The sequence below is a fragment of the Ursus maritimus genome, unplaced genomic scaffold (genome assembly GCF_017311325.1).
Source record: "Ursus maritimus isolate PB19 unplaced genomic scaffold, ASM1731132v1 scaffold_32, whole genome shotgun sequence".
Taxonomy (NCBI): Eukaryota; Metazoa; Chordata; class Mammalia; order Carnivora; family Ursidae; genus Ursus; species Ursus maritimus.
The window spans coordinates 20,327,373-20,345,609 of NW_024425786.1; the positions used below are offsets into that span (position 1 = coordinate 20,327,373).

At 40.3% G+C, this 18,237-nt stretch overlaps 1 protein-coding gene and 1 non-coding gene across 6 annotated transcripts in view; both read right to left on the reverse strand.

The window, feature by feature from the left end:
- WASF2 (WASP family member 2) overlaps positions 1-18,237 on the reverse strand; it is a 72,238-nt gene that overhangs the window by 22,274 nt on the left and 31,727 nt on the right. For 2 of the 5 annotated variants that reach the window (XM_008694543.2, XM_040619092.1), the window contains exon 1: positions 550-739. The exons of 2 other annotated variants lie outside the window; for them this stretch is intronic. The gene's annotated coding sequence lies outside the window, so the exon portion shown is untranslated. Of the gene's footprint in view, positions 1-549; positions 740-10,593; positions 10,711-18,237 lie in introns of those variants that run through there. One more of the 5 variants, XM_040619090.1, reaches the window with a different exon arrangement.
- Positions 11,149-11,255, reverse strand: LOC121099841. Its single transcript, XR_005831583.1, has one exon. It is a non-coding gene; the product is annotated as a U6 spliceosomal RNA (small nuclear RNA).

Sequence of the window (18,237 nt, forward strand, 5' to 3'; positions counted from 1 at the left end):
CCCTAGTCCTTTCTCTTCTACCGAACAGCTCCCTTTCTCTTTCTCTCCCTCCCTTTCTCTCTCTCTCTCTCTCTCTCTCTCTCTCTCTCTCTCTCTCTCGCAGCCGGTTCAACACACCTGGGCCAAAGGCTCTTGAGACAGCAGGAAGTGTCTGGAGCAGATCCGGAAACCTTCCAGTTACCGTTTCTTATCCTGTCAGCTGAGCCCCTTTCCCTAGGAAATCCCCCACCACTTCAGGTTCATGCTGAGCTATTGTTTTAGAATTAGATTACCAAATTCCTAGCTTTACAAGGAGAGGAGGAGGTTTTAGTCTCAACAAAATGGGTATGACTACAGCCAAAGGCACACTGGACTGGTCCTGTTTCTGTATCTTGAGAAACTGAAGAAATTTACAACAGCGTAATGGTTTTCATGCTAGGGAAAATGCAAATTTGCTTCAAATGAAAAGGTAAAGCATAAAGGTAACATACCCACATCCCCAATATTGCAAACTCCTCATATATATATATATATATATAATTTTTTAAAGCAAAGCAGAGGTTTACTTACATCAAATCTTAAAACACCAGCTCATCACCAAAAAAAGTTGATTGTGAATACAAAATGCTTAAATCAAGCTAAGTATCGTAGATCTTAAAAGTGAACCAACATACTGTCTGACCAAAAGGAAAAGAAAAGAAAAAAAAGCCCTTCAGGCTCAAAGGGGGAGTAGAACCCTTTGGAACAGACTGCTCCTTGTTATGGACATTCTGATCTACTAAGAGTAAAAATAAAACAGGAAGCCAGCAGCTTGGGGAACAAGATTTCCTGTCACCAACAGCAACAGCCCAAGAACCAAGAGAATCAGCTGTTTGCTCATAACTTTGAACCTCCCTTTAATAGTCACTATGTGGCAGCTGTGCCTATCTTTGGGGTGCAGAGGTGTTTCCTGAATATTTGTCTACTGTCTAAGGAAATAACTTTCATTCCCTTCCTCTGCTAAGTTACCCTTTGACTCAACAGGTTTTCTAATCCACACTCTGGACTTTCCCTTCCAGTCTAACTCTTCTTTTACATGATGTAGAGGGTTATCAGGTACCAGGACGCAATCGTTAGTAACTCATTGGTGAAGAGTTTAAAACAAGAAAGGAGGCAGGAGGTTACAAATTAAAGAACCTCACAGGGCTCTGTACACCATCCTTTGAATGCTCTTAGATTCTCAAATTTCAAGCTTTCTGGAAGAACCAGAAATTCAATGATGCAGCCAGAGATGACTGAAACCAGCCACTGTAGCTCCCTCTATTTGCAATCATTTCAGTATTTGTTCCAGCTTCTCAAAGAAGCTAAAGAAGCTAAAGAAGCCAGATCCCCTTGAAATTCTGTGTTGAATGTGGCCACTGACAAGACATTCCAGACGTTCTCTCTGGACACCTAATGGAAACAGGATTCCAGATGGCCAGGTACATGTACAACTAGGGGCCAGGGAGGGGGCACTTCTAACACCTCGGCACTTTAGCATTTATGCTTTCCCAACGGCCTTGAGTAAGCAGACACAAATGGATTCAACTCTATGTCATATGGATGGGGAACCAAGTTTTCAATATCAAGATGGTTTTCTCTTACCAAAAAAGCTAGTTGCCACAACCAGCTAGAGAGTACTCAAGAAATGACAATATGTAAGTATCTATCAAGACAAAACAACTAGAAAAGTAAATCTGCTACTAAACAAAGTCATTTAGGGGCGCCTGGGTGGCTAAGTCTATTAAGTGTCTGCCTTCAGCTTAGGTCATGATCCCCAAGTCCAGGGATAGAGCCCCTCAGCACCCTGCTCAGTGGGGAGTATGCTTCTCCCTCTGCCCTTCACCCCATTCGTGTGCGCTCTCTCTCTCTCTCAAATAAGTAAATAAAATCTTTTTTAAAAATAATAAAAAATTTTAAAAAGCCACTTAATATATTTCAGAACCACCAAAGAGACAAGATTGCCTATTATATGGAATTACCTGATTCACTGTTCATTTTCCTTTTGGATAATCAAAGTTAGTTATATTCAGTGTAAGAAGTACAGAATTATGCATGATCTGAAAACACAACAGTAAATAGACCAAGAAAAAAAAAAAGTCTACATTCCAGTGAAGATAAAACTTAGAAATGGGCAAAGACTTCCAAGGCTCTTGACTCAACTCAGCTTCAAGTTGTGGAGTTGAAACATACTTGGGTTCGTACCCCGACTCTGACACCTTACTAGCTGTACAATCTCGGGCAATTTTCCTAGAGACATTAAATAATTTAACATATATAAAACGTCCACTATAGGGCTAAGAGAAAAAAGGTAGTTATTTGTAGTTCCATGGACCCTAGGAAAATCTTCCTGTAAAATCAATCTTATTCATTGATAAAATATTTTTAAACACTTTTTTTTTTTAAGATTTTTTTTTTTTTATTTGACAGAGATAGAGACAGCCAGCGAGAGAGGGAACACAAGCAGGGGGAGTGGGAGAGGAAGAGCAGGCTCCCAGCAGAGGAGCCTGATGTGGGGCTCGATCCCATAACGCCGGGATCACGCCCTGAGCCGAAGGCAGGCGCTTAACCGCTGTGCCACCCAGGCGCCCCTAAACACTTTAACTATGGAATGCAATATTCACACAAATTTAAAGATGAAACCCTAGACTTTTATGACATTTAGTGGGTTTTGTTTGTTTTTTTCTGGAGGTCGCTCCCAGCCAGGCTTCTGGATCTCCTGAAGAACGTACATTCTCTCTCCACTCTTTCACACTGAGTTCTTCATCTGATCCACAGAACAAAGAAAATGATTAGAGTGACTATTTTCTCAACTCTCCTCAAGACTGTACATAACTAGCACCATTCCAGATGCACTGGAGAAAAAGTTAATATATTACATACAATGGATGCCTAATGGCATTAGGGTTTAATTCTCTCATGGAAATCCAGTTGAGAGAGACTCCTCTATCATCAGTAGTCATTTAGTGGAAAATTTGTGGAGTACTGGGTGTTTAGAAACCACTGAATTAAGGAAGTGACATGGTCAAATTTGCATTTTAGACAAATCATTCTAACAGAAGCAAAGATATTATATTTGGGCAGGAGAAGGCTGCAGGTAAACAGATCAGTTGGGACTCTTCACAGGCTAAGAAAGAGACCACAGAAAAGGAGAGGCCCACTACAGCTAGCAAATATGAACCGAGAAGCCAGACAGATTGCAGCGGTGAGTCCATCCCTTCAAGTCCTATTTGCTGCACTCTCCTGATACTCCGGAGTACAGCTATATTCACAAAGTGATAAAATGTATGTTTCTTTATTAAAAGTATCATGAAAAGAGGTAAATGCTAGTGCCAGTGACAGAAGAGAAAGTGAAGAAATCTAAGAAAGTAGTGGTTCTCAGCTGGAAAAAGAAGTTTGGGATCCATGAAAGAGTGAATGAACTGTCTTCACAGAATCAATCAAGCTCTTTTTCAGTTATATTTTACTTTGATTAGGGAAACTATGCTATAGTGATATTTGCCAATTTGGGGATTTGAGGTCTTACACCTTGGGAGATGCTACCCAGGAAAGGAATCAGAACTACTGAGAAGATAAAAGTTACTGGGAAATAGAATTCAGTTTAGTTAGCTCCTTTTAATTAGAGCTGTCCTATATTAGAATGGGTTTTCTTCAGGGGTCATGAGTGCCTACAATCCTCTGGATGACCAGCTATCAAGAATGTTGGGGGAGACATTTCTGGATTGTAAGATGTTGATGTTGAGAGGTCAGACTGGATGACTTCTACAATGCCTTCTAAATCAAAGATGATATAATTCTCACTCTGGGTTTCAGTTTCTTCATCTGTAAAGGGACTAAGCCAGATGATTTCCTACAAGTTCTAAAATTCCTAGATTTGCTTCTACCTAAGTTGCCATAACCTCCTCACTGGCCAAAGTCCAATATCCAACATCCACTGCATTCTGAACACAAGGCCAGAGGTGGGTCTAAGAAATGTAGAGAGGGATGGATTATGGCTATGAATCAAGCCCTTCTCCAGATCTAGATCCATCTAGTTACTAGGACCTGTAGGATATAGAATGGTCCAAAGGATGTTCCAGACAGAGTCCTGAAGTTAAGTTATTTACACCCTGGGAGGCTCCCAGACTGATCTGGGAGTTAGCTATCCAAGTACGTCCAAAGGAAAATTTGCCTTTGCAACAGTTCCAGACATGTAGTCAGACTCAGCAGCAACCCCATCTTTACTCCTGGCTATTTTCAGCCTAAGGGACTTGAGAATGAGTCTGAGAACAAATAAAAGACTTTAGGCATCCCTCCCTAGCCATGGCCTGGCAGTATACAGACCAGTCTAAACTGTCAGTACCACGGTGGGATTCATGCTTTGAACTGGAAATTGGATGAGGTGTTCTCTCAGGACCCTTCAAACAGTAAGATTCTACAAGTTTGTAAATTAGAAGTTATTACAAAATATTTATATATCACATGTTGTCAGTGTAAAGTCAAAAGGAGACTTTGAGATCTGCCCTACACTTTTACAACTCTGATCCCAACACTCTGAGGCAGAAGTGGTGTGAGGTGAGAAAAACTGAGAGGTAGGAAGAAGGTAATGAAGGAAGGCTACATATAAGAGAGGACACATTCATCTGTATCCCACTCTGAATTCCTGTCATTACCAGGACAGAAGACAGATGACTGCTCATTTTGGCAGCAGCATTTATCACTAGCCATTTATTATAAATAAATATACAATACTTCATGTACAGCCAAGGTCACTGATAACACCTGCAGATTTCTATGGTTACATGCAAAAGTAAGTATATCTGAGCTATAGCAATAACCATAACAACAGAAATGCTTCTCAAGGCAGTTCCTCTTTGAAACACACCCCCAAAATGCTGATCAGCAGTAGCAGGGGATGAGAACATGTGGGGATGTTATATGTGTGGCAATTAGGACTTCTGCTTTCACTTCAGCATTTCCCACTGTACTATAGTTAACAGCACTTTGGATGGGGGTATATGAGAAGAGCTTTACTTTGTAGACCAGTTTCCTCTTTCATGAGACAAATTTCTTTATTTCAAAGAATATGCATTCCACAGGGGTTCAAAAATTTCAACTGAAAAGTCAAATAATTATTTTATTTCAAAATGACAGACAACACACAGGCCTGCTGTAATCTAAATCTGTCTATTAAAATGTTTAAATTGCATACAGCAGTCCTCACTACCATGCAGCAACCACAAGGAAGAATGCCTCATTATAGACTTAAGCACCCACCCACTTCCTGTTGAAATACAGGGTGAGGCTGAACCTACAAATATAACTAGACTCCCTCCAAACACAAGGAATTACTGACAAATCAGTTTAGGTCACTGGAGTAATGTCTAAAAGGGAGAGCGAGACAGAAATGGAACTACTATAGTGGACAGAGAACCAAAAAAAGCTTATTTGTGATGTAAAACCAGGAGAAACTTCCAATTTCCTAAAGTAATGACAATGGCTATGAACCTACATTCAATAAATCTAAGGCTCCTTCTTGTCCTGATTTGGTTTGGGGAAAGTGGCCCAGGAAACAGGACTTCTGAATTCCAGTATCTTACTCCTTGAGCACACTGTACATCTATCAAGAACCATTCACACCTGGTAATTCCATAACTTTCTATTACCTTTTGAGGGCAATACCACCTTTTGTTCTTACCTTTATTACTCTTTAGGCTCTGATCATAGCTTTGCTCTTAAAGCTAAAACTGGGGGATCACTTTCGCCTCTAAAATTGTTTTTTTCTAGTATCAACTAGTCCATAGAAGACCGCCTCTTAAATGGCCAAAATGAGGCTCTTTTTCAGTGTGATCGTCTGGTTGTCCAAAAGAAAATACATTTAAATGGCAGAGTTGGAAACCTGATTCTAGTTCTTAACCTAATAATGACTGGCAAACAGGGAAAAAAATTTCAATTCATTCTTCTAGTACAGCTTTGGGCTGCACTAAAAAAATGCTCAAAAGATGTATATTAAACTGAAATTTTGAAAATAAAATAAAATAAACTGAAATTTTGTTTGTGAAGTATTCTGATCTCCAAAGAAAAGATTTATTCACATAAAATATTTCTTATATCTCTACCCTGGCCCAAGTTCCCTGTTATGTATCCACTTACAATACACAGGGTCTGCAATGTTATCACTGATGACTTTCAGTTACAAACACAAAGTTCATTTCACATTCCCCATCTAATGCCAATTTCTAGCAATACCCAATTCATCAAAATGCAATGGTCTGAAATACTCCAAACTATCCACCTAAATGGGCTTACTTTTACTCATTGAATATATATAAATTTTGAATCATTTTACACAGAAATGGAGAAATCTTACCCCTGGTATTTGTGGGTACTCAAGTACCGGATTTCTTTCAGCTATAGTCATTAATTCAGCATTAAATTCACATAGGAGTTTAACTAGAATTTAAATAAAAAACTGGAAAGAAAAAAATAATCACAGAGGAGTTTAACAAGAAAAACAACTAAGTTGCTTTGAAAAACAAATGCCAACACACAAAGTATCAAGTCTCTATAAATCAATTCATTTAGAGCCAAGATTACCAGAAATATGCCAATAACTCACACAAGCTCCAATCAAGTATCCATTTATAAGAGCTTCCTTTTTTTTTTTTCCAATGACAGAAAGAGTGATCTCCAGGGGTGCCTGGGTGACTCAGTAGGTTAAGCATCTGCCTTCGGCTCCAGTCATGGTCCCAGGGTCCTGGGATCGAGCCTGTCAGGCTCTCCGCTCAGTGGGGACCCTGCTTCTCCCTCTCCCTCTGCCTGCCACTCTCCCTGCTGGTACACGCTCTCTCTCTCAAATAAATAAAATCTTAAAAAGAGAGAGAGAGAAAAATCTCCAGTTAGTGGTCCCTAAAAATTTGAGATAAGAGGATAGATACAGAATGTATTCCTCTTGGGGCACCTGGGTGCCTCAGTCAGTTTAAGTGACCCACTCTTGATTTCGGCTCAGGTCATGATCTCAGGGTTGTGAGATGGAGCCCCGCATGGGGCTCAGCATGGAGTCTGCTTGAGATTCTCTCTCCCTCTCCCTCTGTCCCTCCCCTGCTCATGCACATGGTCTCTCTCTCTAAAATAAATAAATAAAATCTTAAAAAAAAAAAAAAAAAAAAAAAAAAAAAAAAAAAAAAAAAAAAAGCATTCCTCTCCAAGTACCTGGGCTTGTGATACATATGGGAACATACTGTTGGTTTTTATGGAAAAATATCTAATCCCACTTTACTACCTCCCTCAAAGGTAAAGAGGATGGGGCTAAGTATAACCTTTCTTTCCTGGTTCTTGCAAGTAGCAGTGAGTATTGAACTAGGTTAAGATCCCTACAGACAAGTCACTGGAGCAACCACTGGTATATCAGATACAGAGGCACGTTTGAAAAAGAGGGAGGAAAGAGGTATTCAGAACCGAATCACATATCAGGCACTGAGTGAGTCTCCTTTCATCCTGCCAGCTGTCTAATCATTCATTTTATTCATATTTATTTATTTATTTATTTATTTATTTATTTTTTAAGAAGTATTTATTTATTTGACAGAGAGAGACAGCCAGCAAGAGAGGGAACACAAACAGGGGCAGTGGGAGAGGAAGAAGCAGGGTCCTAGAGGAGGAGCCTGATGTGGGACTCGATCCCAGAACACTGGGTCACGCCCTGAGCCGAAGGCAGACGCTTAACGACTGCACCACCCAGGCACCCCATTTTTATTTTTTTTTTAATATTTTATTTTTAAGTAATCTCTGCACCCAACGTAGGGCTCGAACTCACAACCCTGAGATCAAGAGTCACACGCTTTTCCAACTAAGTCAGCCAGGCACCCAGGCACCCCTAACTCTTCATTTTAATCTCTATGATGCCTCACTTCATATTTCAAGCTTCTCTCTGGGGTAACTGCTCCCTCTCTGGGATGGAAAGGCCAAAAACAAAAAAAACCACAAAAACAAACAAAAAAAAAAACCACAAAAAACTGACTTTACACAACTGAGAAAGGCCAGGGGAAAAAAGGTTGCAGAGCAACAACAAAAAAAGAGATTCAGCAAAATGTTTTGCTGACAGCTCAGAGCAACACACAAACACACCGTGTGGTCATGGCGCAGGCAAAAGAGGCAGTCCTGGACGTGACTGTTAATACACCAACCTAAGTAAGGAGCGAGACTTAGCAATCACAGCCGCATCTGAACACCAGGGAGTGGAAGTATGGAGCGAACTGCCATGCAATTCCATATCAACTGTTCTATTCTGCCAGCTGTAACAAGAGTTCATTCCTGAAAAAGTGTCACACACTCATCTGTCACTAACGGCCAAGCCGCCAGCAACTGACTAAGAGTCAGCAGCAAAGGGCAGCTGTACATCTACTTCCTCTCACAAGGTCTATTCACCACTCAAAATACGGGATTTATAAGGAAAAGTCCTTGGGCAGAGGGAAAGTAAGTACCCATTCTTTTCTTTCTACCCTCAGTTTACTAGGCAGTTACCCAAACCCTCAAAACCTAATCAGCAGTGGTGTCGAATAACAAGAGCATGGACAGTACAACACAGAGGTATGGGTTTCAACTCACTACTGCCGAATTTTAGCTTTAGGACCTTGGCGAGCAGTGAAATCTGTTTCCTAATCTGTTATAGTATAATGATTCCTAGTTTGTAAGGTTGTTGTAAGAAAAATGAAATAATGCATGTATGCAATGCTTAACACAGTGCATGGCACAAAATAATTATAATAGTAGCCACAGTGATGGGCGCCTGGCAGACTCAGTCAGCAGAGCATGTGACTCTTGATCTTGGGGTCATGAGTTCAAACCCCACACTGGACATACAGCTTACTTAAAAAAACCCCACTAGTGATTGTTGTTGTAGAAGTAAGAGTAGGGGTAGTGGAGGTACTAGTTCTACACGTACCTAGCATTTAACTATGTGCAAGGCACTGTTCTAAATGTTTTATATGTGGTTCTCTCAACCACTAAACAAAACTATTCATAAGTTTCAAGTTGTATTAACAGTTAATTATAGTACTCTTATCAATCAATGAATATTTATCAAGTAGACACTAAAAGACACAAAGAAGTATAAATCTGTCCCTTGACTCCAAGAGCTTATAATTTAATTGAGGAGACAGATAAAACCACAGTTAAGTAACAATACAGCAAATAAATAGAAGTTCAGTTATCAAATGAATGATGCAGTCAATGATGATAATAGAAAGGATGAAAAGATCACTGTGAACTGACTCCCTGGAATAAAGTTCTGGGCAGGATTTGGATATAACAAAGAGGGATATACTTATCATGATGAATCCTGAGTAATGTATAGAATTGTTGAATGCTGTATTATACACCTGAAACTAATATAACACTGCATGTTAATTATACTGGAATTAAAATTAAAAACTTAATTAAAAAAATACATCTAGGGGTATCTGGTTGGCTCAATCTGTAGAGCATACAACTCTTGATCTTGGGGTTGTGAGTTCAAGCCCCACATTGGGGGGTAGAGATTGATTAGTTAAAAATAAGATCTTAAAATAATACATCTAAAACATTAAAAAAAATAAGGGGGAAGGTTTTCCAGGTGGGGGTAATATAAGCAGAAGTCTTGAACTCTACCACTAAGAATTTATGGAAAGGTCACAATTCTAATGGGCTTTTTACCACATTTCATCAAATCTAAGATGCCACTGATTGTGAGATGTACTATGATTCAAGAGATGTTAATATGTGGGGCAGACATACATCTCAGAATCAATGAAATATACTTCTTTTTCTATATTATGAGAGGGTAGACAAGATGACCTATAAAAGTTCTCTCCAACCCTAAAATGCCATGTACGATTCTTGAACTTAAGACTTGTAAGAGAATATTCAAATTTCACCAAACCATCAATACCATAAGAAGAACAAAGATGGTAAAAATGAGAGACTGGAACCCTACTCCACTAATTAGTTGCAAGGCTACGATATTTACGTCCTAACCAGTATGTTCTTATTTTCCTTTATATACTTGAACAGTTATAATCGCTGTTTCAATATCCTTGTTTACTACTTCCAACATCTCTGTCATTTTTGTTTCATTTTGTTTTGATTTTTCTCCTGGTTATGGTCCACAATTCCTGGTAAATATGATAACTTCTGATTGGATGTCAGACATTATGATTTTACAGTGTTGAATATCTAGCATCGTTGTCTTGGTTTCAAAAGTGTTGGACTTTATTCTCGCAGGCAGTTAAGTTACTTTTGGTTCAGTTTGGTACCTGTGAGGCTTGTTTTTAAGCTCTGTCAGGGTGGGTCTAAAGTAGCCTACACTCTATGGATATTCTAGCCCCAGGGCAAAGATGTGGCCTCCTCTTCGATCAATACTGGATGCTCCCGGTAAGCACCATGGGCTCTCCATTCTGGCTGGTAGGAACTCAAACACCTCCCTGCTCTGGGAACCAGTTAGCTCACATCTTCCTGGTCACTCTTTTCCCAATCTCCCTCAGTGTGACCCCAGTCATGTGTGTGGTCAGCAAAGATTCAAGGGGACTCTGAGGAGATTTCTAGGCAGTTCTTTATCGCTTCCCCCTTTCCAGAACTCACCCGCACAGCTTTCAGTTGCCTCAGCTTCCCTCGAACTATGATCTGTCTCTTCAGTTCAGCAAGACCAGCATGCTGTGCTTGGAATCCCCCTCCCTGCTCCACGGTTAGAAGAGACATCTAGAGAGAAAGCCAGGGTAATCACAGGACTCGCCTCCTTTATTTTCCTTCTCACAGGGATCACAGCCCTGTGCTTCCTGTTTAAGTCAGGGTTGATTTCTATTCTACTTTTGCAAGGCCCTCAATAATAAAGAAGTATTCTAAAATTCTTAAAGGCAGATTCTTCAAACACATACTATGGAGTACTTTTAGGAACAACAGGAAAAAGGAGGTGTCCTGAAATCAAACAAACAAGAAAGCACTGAAAACAGGTAGGATACCATCACTATAAGCATATAACATATCTGGATAACATATTTAATTAATTTTTTGAATGATTAGAATTGAGAACAATGACAAAGTTCTTGGCTTTTTTTAAAAATTATGTTCAGTTAGCCACTGTATAGTTCATCAATAGTTTTTGATGTGGTGTTCAGTGATTCATAAGTTGCATGTAACAAAAATAGGGAACGCTTCACGAATTTGCGTGCCATCCTTGCACAGGGGTCATGTTAATCTTCCTTGTATCGTTCCAATTTTAGTGTATGTGCGGCTGAAGCGAGCACAAGTTCTTCTTTTCTTAAAGCTACTACTCATAAGGGTACCTACCACCCTCAAAAATCAATATACCTTGGTGAACCCAGAGGCATGATCCGGCATGGGATTCAAGGACTTCCTGAGCCACTAGTTATGATTTTGCGCTGGTTAATCTCTCTAAGCCTCATCATCTGTACAATGGGAAAAATAAAACCTACCGCATACAATGGTACACAAGAGAAAATCAGATCACGTATGTGAGCCTTCTAGAGGCATGTCTAACACCCAGTAGGTACTCAGTAACTGATAGCTCTCATTACTATTAATTCAAAAGAATGCTGAGTTTGTTTGGACTCAACTCCTAGTGGTAATGAAATAATTTAAGGATAGCAGGTCAGATTAAACAGCACTGAACACTACACAAAGGGTTCTCCTAATTGGTCCTCTTTTCTTCGGTCTCGGTGGAGGCCAAGTAGCAGGTGGGGTCTCTTTATCTTCTGAGACAGGCTCTCTGGGAGTGTAGAGACAAATGCTGGGAAAGAAATGGATGGCCTCTGCTTACAATATACCAATTTTAAAAATTAAGATAAAGGGTATCAGTCTTCCAAATCATAGTCAAGAATCAGCTCAGTATTTTCACTTTACGTACTTTGAAAGAAAAACAGTCTCAAAGGGACTATTATCTGGATTGTGGCATTTCTTTAAAAAAATCCTTTCATCTTAAAGGCCCAAAGCAAATGTCACCGCTTCTAAGAAGCCTTCCTTGACTCTTCTGGTCTGAAGTCATTTCTCCCTTTCCAAAACTGCCAGAGAGGCATGCGGAACCTCTTCCATGGCAGTCACTACGTTCTATTTTGTAGTACAGATTTTTGGAGTGTACAATTCTTTGAGTACAGGAATGGAAAAACAAAGTATCTTTCAACCTAACAGAAGTAGTAGTAACAGCAGCTAAGGGTGGGATTCTTAAAACTTCTTTGTATATTATAGTGTCTGCTCAATAAATGTTTGCTGAATTCCTAAAACACGCCCAGTATTTATTCACATTTTCTTATATATCTCTAATCCTCAAAACAGTACTGTAAGGTAAATATTAGTGTTCTGATTTTTACAGGTGAGAGAACTAAAACTAAGAGCAGTTCTGCAACTTTATCAAAGTCACACAGCTTTTAAACCCAGGTGCATCCATGTCAAAAGTTTATGCCTTTGCCATGACACCACACTTACTCTTCACAAAACACCCACACCAAGAAGTTACAAACAGGCTCATATTTCTCATTTTCATACACAAGTGCCACCAAACCCCAGACTAGTTTCTTCTCCCTTGAAAAAAAGACTGCATGCTAACACAAGAAAGCCTTCCTGACATATTTACCCTAGAACTGAAATGGTGTTAATGAGGATAACACACTGCTTTCTCCCTCTCTACACCCAATTTTAGCCAGCTGCTCAGGGGCTTCACATCTTTCACTTTAAACAACATAAACACCGGCTCATTTAAAGTGCCAGCCTCAGATAACATGCTCAGATGCTACAGCTTTTCAAACAAACTCCTGTTTTCAAACAGCTAGGCATTTGGGGTTCCGTCACTTCTGACGAGTTACTTTTATCTACAGGGTCCCTGAAAATCACTTTAAGTTTCATTCTCTGTGCACCGTTTGGCTCATCAAATCTTGTCATCAGGGACTTTTTTTTTTTTTTTAAAGCACCTAATCTTTTATCTTCTTTTACAATGAACCAAAACACATTCCTATAGGTAATTCCTAAACTGTGTATGTATATTTTAAAATAATATTCTTCTGACTCTATTTCCAAAAAAGCATAGTTGTTTTCCCTTTTTAGCCCAAGTAAAGATAATTATATCAGAAGTGAGTTTTCCCCCATCTCTTTCTGCATATGGGGAATACTGAAAAGATAAGTCTTTTTTAATTATTAAATGTAAATAGCTCATTAAATATAATCCAATTACTTTAATTGTAAAAAGGAAGTAATTACAATATGTACATGTATTCTTGCCTAGTAGATTTAATATCTTAAATTAATCTTTTCAGCATTAATATTTTAAATTAACCCTTGACATTAGAAAAATGTAAGAAACTGATGTCTCTTTTTAAAAATATATTTATATAAAGCTGTACTTTATGGATCTTTGTTGTGATTTCACCTACAAACAATTTTGGTGAGAACAGCCCCACTCCCACAGAGAGGGGTAATTAAATACCACCTGCCCTAACTGAACTGGTATTTCTTGTCTGCCATAAATCATGTTAAAGGGTCTGTTTCTAGTGCCTTCTGGGACAAAAAGCCAAGAGATGAATTCTGTGGCATTCCAATATCACAGAAGCTTTACTTAGACAGTTCCAAGCCAAAATATGTCAGAAGCATGTCTGGGTACAGTAGCCTAAATTTTCCATTACCTAATTTATATTCTGTTACTACCATCTTAGCTCCCTAAGACCACCCCAAGCATTCTCCTTGCTCTCTTGTCTCTAGCCCTTCGAGTCTGCTGTTACATTTTCCCTCAGCAGCCATCTGGTTCTTTGGTTTTTACTCTTTTTTGGTGACCAAGGGCAAATAAATTACAAAGCTAAATCTCTATGAACTGCTTTGAAAATGGGCTCTCACACGGTCTGTGCACTGAAAAACTTCTATCAAAATGGACGGAAAAGACTTACACAGATGAGAAATTAAGAAGATTGTTCTTTGTTTTTCTACATCTTACCAAAATCTATCAGGGAGTTGTTGTTGTTTTTTAGAGAGACAGAGAGAGAGCACGCACGTGGAGTGATGAAGGCAGAGGGAGAGAGAGAATCCCAGCCCTGAGCCCAACACGGGGCTCGATCTCAGAACCCTGAGATCATGACCTGAGCTGCAATCAAGAGTCGGTTGCCTAACTGACAGCCACCCAGCTGCCCCTCAATAAGTGTTGTTTTAAGATATGAATATATATTTAAGGTCACCTGAGTGGCTCAGTCGGTTAGGCAACCAACTCTTGATTGCAGCTCAGGTCATGATCTCAGGGTTCTGAGATCGAGCCCCGTGTTGGGCTCAGTGCTGGGTGTGGAGCCTGCTTGGGATTCTCTCTCTCCCTCTGCCTCCACCACTCCACGTGCATGCTCTCTCTCAAAATAAAATAAGATAAAAAGATATGAATATATATTTAGAAAAAAACCTTTATTTAGATTAACACAGAACTTTTTCTAAACTTTAGAAACAGCAAGAACTATATATTTATGTCGTACAGGTTAACTTCAAGGCTATGTTTGTACAGCACTTTCCCTCCAAAGGAAAAGTTGTATTTAAAGTACTAAGGAGCAGGGTGCCTGCTTGGCTCAGTCAGTGGAGCATGAGACTCTTGATCTCAGGGTTGTAAGTTCAAACCCCACGTTGGGTGTAGAGATTACTTAAAAAGAAAAAAATCTTAAAAAAAAAAAATAAAGTTCTAAGAAGCATTATGTGTTTTGAGCAACTCTCAAGGATTCCATTGACATAGATTTTCCTGTTCAGACCCTATATTAATGAACAAAAGATGCAGCTCTGCCTCATTGATACCACTTCCCAGAACAAATTAATGAAATGGAGGAGGGTGACTGTGACTAACTCCTTTGGTCATTCGGACTGTAGCCACATTGGAGCAGTTCCTGACTACAGAAGGCTGGTTTCTGCTGTCATCCAGGCTAACTATGGAAAGCTATTTTATGGTCTGAAAGGAGAGTGACATGGGTCACTGTGGGTACCTTCATCCCCAAACACTGTAATGGATTCTGAATAGTTACCAAAGGTTAGCAGAAGGAATGGAGCTGATATCTGATGATGACCACAGTCCTTCAGAAGGACAGCACCATTAAAGGACAACAAGTAATTTCACAGGTAAAAGGTGCCAGCAGCTAAAACTTAGCCCCTTTCAGGATTTAAATGATTCAAGTTTCATCTTGGTAACACTGGTATTTTTGTACAAAATATATCTTATTAGGCCTGCACTTGAAAGTTAAAAAGGTGTCTTTAAATGCCTGCTGACCTAAAACTGCCATGTTCCATGCCTTAAAGGGATTGATTTTCTGGAGAAGGACAATAAGATGCCAAATTCTGTTCAATGGAGATCAGAATACTATTTGGTGAACCTATTCTGCACCTGTGGAAGCAAAAGAATAAGACTGGCTTACACACCCCAGAGGGAGGATGGTATTTATCTGGGCTCTCCCTATGACCTCTTTGGCAGCAAATGTAAGAAAGTCCTTTTTTGAGGCTAAGGGGCGGGCCCTGGACTTTCAACTACCCATTCAAGCAGGGTTACGATTCCCCTCCTCCGTAATTAAGTTCTCTTTCCTACTCTCCATGCATGCATGAATTGCAGTGACATTGACGTGGGGGCCCGACATTAGTCTTTGAAGGTCATTTAAATCCTCCTACTTCCAAGCTGCCTTAAAAGGAACGCGTCATCTATTCCACAATGCCTGGGTGTGGGGTTTGACGAGATGGTACCCAAAGCGAACTCATCTAAAGCATAAAAAGAAAGAGGGCTCCAAATTCAGGTATCATAAAAAGAACAAATCAAAGAAATAAAACACAATAAAACTCAGTTGCTCAAGAGACAACAGTAAGAGAAACACTAAACATTTAACACTGGATGAATGAAAACACTTCTACTGATAATTCCTTTTATTTAGAAAAGTAGAAAAAGGTCATTCACAATGTGGTCCCTTTATATGGCTCCAGTCTCATTTCCTATCACATCTTCACATACACATACCCTTCCCTGAAGTTCCATAGGCCCTCCCATGGCTCCCCACTGCTATCACGTTCTCTCCCTTGCCTCCATACTTTTGCTCAAGTCTGACCACCCACCACACCCCCAACAACTTCTAAGGTCTTCCAAGATTGAGTTCAAGTGAAACGTCTCTTGACATGCCTTGCCCCACAGGAGCTTGATGCCCCTCCCCACACACAATCTAAACTTCCATAAAACCCTGTGCATGCCTATCCCATCACACTGCATTAAAATGACAGATTTTCTTACTTGTTCTCCCACTAGATTGTGAATTCCTTAAGGCTGGTGATCAATCATCTCTAATCCTAGTGCCCACCACCATGCTAGGCACAGAGAGAATGCTCAATAAATATTAATCAAATGAATGAAGTTAGCGGCTCTTGTGCTCCGGCCTTCATGAAGGTGAGGACAGGGAACATACCTGGACCTCCAGTCTTATAGTACTGCTTTCTAAGAGAAGAGAACTCAATCTGAATAGTTCGACCTCTGTTTTAGATTTAAGATTACTGGTAGCTCACCAGATCATAAGGCAGGATCTACATATACTCTTGTAGGAAATGACCAGGGGTCTAATCTAGTACAGAGCAGAGTGAGACATTAAAAATTAAAAACCAGGGTGCCTAGGTGGCTCAGTCAGTTGAGTATCTGCCCTCTGGCTCAGGACACTCTGGAATCCTGGGTGGAGACCTGAGTAGTTGGGCTCCTTGCTCAGCAGGGAGTCTGCCTCTCCCTCTCCCTTGCTCTTCCCCCCACTTGTGCACACTCTGTCTCTCCCTCAAATAAATAAAATCTTAAAAAATTAAAATTAAAAACCAAGAAAAAAAATAAAAGTTTTTTAAAAATTAAAAACAAAACAAAACAAAAAACCCAGGTCATCCCAACCAACATGAGTTATCTGCCACCGCCCTTTTATTCATGTACCTCAAAGCTCTTACCTTCCAAAGTAAAGAGAGAAAAATGATAAGAGTTACCAGCCAAAGGAGACACACTTCTAGAAGGCCAAGGAAGGTCAGAATAGGGTAAACCATGAAAATCAGCACATACCCAAGCTTGAAAGAAATCCAGGCTGTCATTAAAATCTCCAGGCACGTGGCCTAAAATGTTAGTAATAAGCCTCTGAACCTTTCCTTTCCCCCACCAAATCAGCTTCTTGCTCCCCCCGATACTTTGTCCCCACCAATTTACCCATCCATCAGCCTCCCTGCCTTTCTTTTCCTTCCTTCCCGCCTTTATAAATACAGATAGAGCTGGCGAGAATCTGGCAAACAAATGACAACTTCTAACTATATGTGAGATCTGTATGAAGTGATATCCACTTGTTTTCCCCCCCCCCCTCCCTCCTTCCTTCATTCCTTTCCTTCCTTCATTCCTTCCATGAACCTTATATACCAGGCACTGTGCCACACACTGGGGATAAATTCAACAATGCCCCGGCCCTCGTGAAGCTTGAAAGCTATTGAAAGGGACAAAAACATTGTGATAAGTGTGACCATAAACGCTAAGTTCAAGGTTTTATTTTTTTAATTTTATTTTTTTTTTAAGATTTTATTTATTTGAGAGCGAGAGACAGAGACAGCGATAGAGAGCACAAGCAGGGAGGAGAGGGAGAAGCAGGCTCGCCACAGAGCAGGGAGCCCTACGCAGGGCTCGATCCCAGGACCCTGAGATCATGACCTGAGCCGAAGGCAGACGCTTAACCAACTGAGCCACCCAGGAGCCCCAGTTCAAAGTTTTAATGGAGGCATCCAGCTCAGACTGGGTGAGGCTGAGAGCAGAGCAGAGAGAGTCATTAAGAAAGGGTATTTTTATTTAAAAAAAAAAAAAAGGGTGGGGCGCCTGGGTGGCACAGCGGTTAAGCGTCTGCCTTCGGCTCAGGGCGTGATCCCGGGTTATGGGATCGAGCCCCACATCAGGCTCCTCTGCTGGGAGCCTGCTTCTTCCTTTCCCACTCCCCCTGCTTGTGTTCCCTCTCTTGCTGGCTGTCTCTATCTCTGTCAAATAAATAAATAATCTTAAAAAAAAAAGGGTGGGGGTGTCTTAAAGGACAAAAATTTAGTTAAGAGAAGTTGCAGACAGGTCGGCAGCGTGTGCAGAGGCAAACAATGGTCCACGAACAGCAAACAGCTTGCTGTGGCTGAAGTACAAGAAGTCATGAGTGATGAGGCTAATAAGGCAGACAGAGGCCAAGGCACAGAGAGCTTGCATGCTGCACTACGGCACTGTAAGTGTGCAGAAGGCTACTGGGA